The following is a 6,544-nucleotide window of genomic DNA, read 5'->3' as shown; positions in this document are numbered from 1 at the left end:
TTTGTCATGTTTAGTTTTCTGAGCCATATATGTAGCCTTTGAAGGGAGAAAGGTGGTAATTTATTATTTTATATAAACAAATGGCTTAGGAAAAGTTGTGGTTTTGAAGTGATGGAACTACAGAATGAGGAAGGTTTTGAAAAAAGGATGCAATCAGTTAGACAGGCGGGGGATGGACTCCACCCTTAGAGGAAAGTCAAGACAGAGCCCCAGGAGCTAGCAAGAGCTCATCTCAGATCACAGAGGCTAATTCTCGAAGGCAGGCCCAGGGAAGGGGTGACTGTTAAAGATGAATGGACCATTCAGCCATTCTGACTTGGCCTAGGAATGTGGGCATGTACAGAGGACAATACAGAGATTTTTCTTCATTGTTTTTCCATTTGCAAACACAGCTTTTCATAGCTTCTACATTAGTAATCCACTGAATATTGTATTGGCATTTGACCCAAGCCCTTCACCATATCCATGATATGCAACACCAATTGCAGGGCTGTTGGCAACACTAACTGTTCATTTTTCTCAATTGATCACATGTCTACTTTTGAATTAAGAAAAATGCTGAGAACAAAGGCAAGGAGCCTTTCTGAAAATAATGCTGAAGGGCATTCTTCTTAAGATGAAAGTAAATGTAAGTGAGACTTAGCAAATACCTGCTCTGGCTTGGGTTATTTTAAAGGTGCTATTCTTGAGCATTTTATTTTATTATTTTATTTTATTTTATTATTATTTTTTTTTTTTTTGTTAATCCTCACCTGAGGGCATATTTCCATTGATTTTTAGGGAGAGTGGGAGAGAGAGGGAAAGAGAGAAACGTCGATGTGAGAGAAACACACCGATTGGTTGCCTCCTGCATGTGACCCCACTCGGGCTGGGGAGGAGCCTGCAACCAAGATATGCATCCTTGACTGGAATCGAACCTGGGACCCTTTGGTCCACAGGCCTATCCACTGAGCCAAACTGGCTAGGGGCTATTCTTGAGCATTTTAAATGAAGAGTTGCCTTTCTCACAAGTTCTTTGAAAAATTTTCCTGAATTGTATTCAGTGCCTGCTAATTTACCATGCAGCATTTTCACCTTTGTGTTAACAATGTACATTGAATGTATTTGGGTATATGTTATTATGTTTGTTTATGTATAATTGCTGCAAAATAAAGTTTATAAAAGACACAGGTTTTTTTTTTTAGATTAAATAAGTTATCTACTGCTTCAGCTAAACCACCATTCTAAAAAGAGTTTATTCTTCAAATACTGAAAATAAGTATATCCAGCCTTTTATCAATCAGCAAAAGGGAAATTCATTGAATACATAATAGAAGTGATATTCTGCTCCCGCTAGTTTATAACTTTCTTCAAACATTTCTGAAATTTAATGGGGTATAAGTACATACACATAAATAAATAATTAAATAGAAGTTGGCTATAAAAATGAATAAATAGCCTGACCTATGTGGCTCAGTTGGTTGGAGCATTGTCCCATACACCAAAACATTATGGGTTAGATACCTAGGTCAGGGTGCATACAGGAGGCAACTGATTGATGTTTCTCTCTCACATCGATGTTTCTCTCTCTCTAAAAAATCAATAAGCGTATCTTCAGGTGAGGACTAAAAAACTGAATAAATATAAAACACATATAACAATAGATGATGTCTGCATAATGTGGAAAAACTAGGGCAATAGTTTAGATTTTATTGCACTGTATGCAGTTATAAGAAATCATATTTTAAGTGTGCGTAGGATATTTGAGGAGTCCAGAGAAGGATTAGCTTTACTTATATGTAGAATAGACCACAGCCCTTGAGATGGGATTCTGGGTATTTGAGGAAGTTCCTATTCTCAAAGAATTAACCAAGCATTTCCTGCTAATATCTAGGATGTCATTAGAAGAGACTCCTTGCCTGGATTTCAAGCAAGGTTTTTCTTTCTTTCTTTTTTTTACTAATAAAAAAATTGTATTTACTTAGAAGCATTCAGAATGTCAACAAAACAGCTGCAGCTTTTTTGCAATTACAGAGTGGTATTCAGTTAACAGAACAACAATTATTTCGTATAAGCTGCATCAGAGACAACTGGAGATGAAAAAACTACCATCCCCATATATAACTAATTTGTGCTGTGCACCAACAAGAACTTGCTTTAAATTTCCATGCCAATTTACAACCCCCATACTGTACCAGGCAAGGTTAGCGGCTATTGAAAATACTACCAGGACAGGGCTATCTAAAGACACATTCGGTAGTGTGTTAACTATGCAAAAAAAGACACTGAACAGTTTAAAAACAAATCTTACACAGCTTTACATTTTAATTTTTTTTCTTTAAAAGGAGTGAGTTGTGTACAGGGGGGTTAAATGCTTTATAGACAAGGAAAAGAAAACTGCGCTAGAACTAACTTATTCATCATCATCATCTTCTTCTTCATCTTCCTCCTCCCCTTCCTCCTCATCATCTTCCTCATCTTCTTCCTCTTCCTTCTTTTTCTTGCTTTTTCAGCCTTGACAACTCCCTTTTTGGCAGCATCAGGCTTTCCTTTAGCTCGGTAGGCAGCAATATCCTTTTCATATTTCTCCTTCAGCTTCGCAGCCTTCTTTTCATAAGGCTGCTTGTCATCTGCGGCAGTGTGAGTCCACATCTCTCCCAGCTGCTTTGCAACGTCACCAATGGATAGGCCGGGATGCTCTCCTTTGATTTTGGGGTGATACTCAGAACAAAACAAGAAAAAGGCCGAAGGAGGCCTCTTGGGTGCATTGGGATCCTTGAATTTCTTTTTTGTTTCCCCTTTAGGAGGAATATAAGTTTTCATTTCTCTCTCATAACGAGCCTTGTCTGCCTTTGCCATGTCTTCAAATTTTCCTTTCTCCTTAGCAGAAATGGTCCTCCACCTCTCTGAGCACTTCTTAGAAAACTCTGAGAAGTTGACTGAAGCATCTGGGTGCTTCTTCTTGTGTTCCTCCAGGCAAGTTTGCACAAAGAAAGCATACGATGACATTTTGCCTGTCGGCTTCGTAGGGTCTTCTTTGCCCATGTTTAATTACTTTCCCTCAGCGAGCACACAGTCACCCAGTGCCCGGCCGGCTCACATTTGCCCCAGCACTGTCTCTATGGAGCTCAATGTACTGAAATCTTCTTTATTTTTTAATGGTTTGCTTTTACTACACTGACAATTTTTACAAAGTGAAATTTCATATAGTTAAGCATTATGCACATGGTTAAACAATGAAATTGCTTGGAAGGGACTTTAATGAAAAGTGGCAGCTCTGTGCACTGCCCTCATCTCTCAGGTCTAACCCCAGGGAGAATAAAGTTTTAACAGTTGCTCTTTTTAGTTCTCTTGTTATTTTCTTATTAACAATTTGACCCCATCTCTTGTCCATTCCATCAGTGCTGACATTCTCTCTTCTCTTCCTGCTATCAGAAGTGGTAATTTTAGCTCAATCTTCACCACCACCACCCCTGCTAATAGTTACATCAGATTCCTGGCCAACTGATTAGTTGTACAACCTTGGAAGGCAGTAGGATCACTCATTCGTCCCCAGGCCTTCCATTTCTTCCCACTTCTTATCCTGACCTTAGTCTTCCCTGGCAGACAGTCACCCCCTTTGTAGCTTCACCGCCTTAGTAGCTGTCGCCCCCTCTGCATGTCTTCTAACCTCTACATCACCATTAGCACTCCTCCATCCACCTCCTTTCCCAGGGATAGACAAGTTTCTCTCTGCCTCTTGTTGTCTATTGTCCTTATCGCCCTGGGCTTTTATTTTGGTCCTTGTTTACTACAACATTAATGGGAGGTCAGAAGGGGAGGAAGGAAGGCAGGGAAGAAGAGAAGATGCATGAATTTTAAGTAGGAATTGCAGGCAGATGTTCTCAGAGCAGGGTATATGCAATTTCTAATGATGGGTTGATAGATTGCATCAGTTTTTCAAAGAGGTCTCTGATACCCCAGAATTTAAGCTTAAGGCTCTTTTTAAAAAAATATTTTTATTAATTTTAGAGAAGAAGATAGAGTGAGAGAGAGATAGAAACATCATTGATGAGAAAGACTCGTTGATCTGCTGCCTCCACTTAGCTATCTTCACAGGTTCCACACTGGCATCTTGCCCACAACCCAGGCATGTGCCCCAACCAGGAATTGAACCAGGACCTCTTGGTTCATAGGTTGATGCTCAACCACTGAGCCATGCCATGAGGCAAGCTTAAGGCTCTTCCTTCACAGAGTTAAAATACCTAAATCATTTCAAAGTGTAGACTTCATATACCCTACATTATTAATCATATAGATTTTTATTCAAAATATAGATTCTTGACCTTACTGAATTAAGTAAGCTGGGCCAGGGACTCTCAAATATGCATCTTTAACAAGCTCCTGAGGTAATTTAATATCTTATATAATAAAGAGGTAATATGCAAATTGACCATCACTCCAACACACAAGATGGCTGCCCCCATGTGGACACAAGGTGGCCGCCACAAGATGGCCAGTAGGGGAGGGCAGTTGTGGCGATCAGGCCTGCAAGGGAGGGCAGTTGGGAGGGACCAGGCCTACAAGGGAGGGTAGTTGGGTGCAATCAGGCCTGCAGGGGAGGACAGTTAGAGGAGATCAGACCTGCAGGGGAGGGCAGTTGGGGGGGACCAGACCTGCAGGGGAGGACAGTTACGGGCAACCAGGCCTTCAGGGGAGGGCAGTTAGGGGCAACCAGGCTACCAAGGGAGGGAAGTTAGGGGTGACCGGGCCAGCATGGGAGGGCAGTTGGGGGCAACCAGGTCAGCAGGGGAGGGCAGCTGGGGGCAACCAGGCTGGCAGGGGAGGACAGTTAGGGGCGACCAAGTCGGAAGGGGAGGACAGTTAGGGGTAACCAGGCCGGCAGGGGAGGGAAGTTAGGGGCAATTGGGCTGGCAGGGGAGCAGTTAGGCATTGATCAGGCCAGCAGGGGAGTGGTTAGGGGGTGATCAGACTGACAGGCAGAAGCAGTTAGGGGCAATCAGGCAGGCAGGCAGGCAGGCAGGCAGGTGAGCGGTTGAGAGCCAGCAGTCCTGGATTGTGAAAGGAATGTCTGAGATTGGAGAGGGTGCAGGCTGGGCTGAGAAACACACACCCTCCCCCCGTGGACAAATTTTGTGCACTGGGCCTCTAGTTACATATAACAGAAATACAGATGATTTTACTATATATAAATATAAAATATATATTATTTACAGGCAAAATTGTAGATGAGAGGCCACCCCTTTTAGTTTTGAACACAGAATTGGAAGAGAAAGATGTACCCTTAAATCTACCTTTTTAAAATCATATGCTATATGTCTAGAACTTTTGACTGATCTCATTGAAATATTTATGAATTTAAAATTTAAGCAGCAACTTGATTGCATCATTCATAAGATGTAGCATTGAGGCAGCTGGAACATCCATTCAATGACCATATATCATAACTTCTGTTTATGACCATTTCCGCAGCCTCTTTTCCACCATTTCCACAAGTTTAAATATCATAAATGAAGATTGGTTTTCCATAATTTTTTAAACAAGTATTTTTTTTTAACAGCTCCATATGATTAGTTTTCTCCTCTGGTTGTTTTCAGATTGATTTTTTTGTGGCAAGATTTTTAGTTTTCAGAATTTTGTCAGCTATAAAAGGGTCAGTAATTCTCGGGTACATGCTATTTCATTTTCTAAATCATCTTAATATTGAAAGCTGCTTAATCCTCTAACTATCCACACAGTACAGTTTCTCTTCTAAAATGCAGCCATTGAACAGAAAGAATGGTGCCAAAATGACAGCATAAAAATTTGGAGGGATTTGTATAAAACCTTAATTGGCACTTTCCATGACATTTTAAAGGCATCAAGTATTTCAAAGTCATTTTAAAGAATTGTTGTTACTGTACCAGTCATCTAAAAAGAATAAATTTACCCACTAGGCTGTTAACTTCAGTATGAATTTCCTTGGAACAGTGAATAATTCATAGTGATGCTCTTATCCTTTCAAACTACAATTAGAATTAACAACTAAAATTTTGCAGACACTGATTCTAAATAGAACGACTGTAGGACATTTTGTGAAGTTGCTCCTTCTTAGGAGTGGACATTGGCTTCCTACTGAGCACGATGCATTTCCTCCCTATAGGCTTTCTGATGTTTGACTTAAGAAGGAAGGAATAAACAAACTCGTTAATTTATAGGGCAATTTGTAATCCTCACAAGTATTACATCCTATCAGTTTTTTCTTTCTTTCAAATACATTTCCACTGAGTTGCAGCATTGTTTTCTCCTCATTTTCATTTCAAATACTTCTCTGTCCAGATTCATCAGCTACTAATTGAGCATTTAACATATCACAGAAGTACATTCCAGAAAAGACCAAACTAGGAGGCTTCCAATTTGCAGTTGGACTTTAACCAGCGGCTTGGTTTTACTAATGTTTGAATATAGATTCTAATGTATAGGCTTGGTGTGACCATTATTAAACCATCCCCACTGTGGCCTGCCGTTTTCCCCCATAGGTCCACTGGCCTGTGAAGATAGCTAAGTGGATAAATATGCTCATACT

General features: G+C 40.4%; 1 pseudogene across 1 annotated transcript; it reads right to left on the bottom strand.

The window, feature by feature from the left end:
• Positions 1-2,392: 2,392 nt before the first annotated feature.
• LOC308253274 (high mobility group protein B1-like) lies at positions 2,393-3,024 on the bottom strand (annotated as a pseudogene). The gene has a single exon. The product of its transcript is annotated as a high mobility group protein B1-like (transcript).
• Positions 3,025-6,544: the final 3,520 nt, after the last annotated feature.

This window comes from Plecotus auritus (assembly GCF_963455305.1).
Source record: "Plecotus auritus genome assembly, chromosome: 7".
In the NCBI taxonomy this organism is placed as follows: Eukaryota; Metazoa; Chordata; class Mammalia; order Chiroptera; family Vespertilionidae; genus Plecotus; species Plecotus auritus.
Note: the sequence above shows the minus strand (reverse complement) of the source record. Positions and strands in the feature narration are given on the sequence as shown.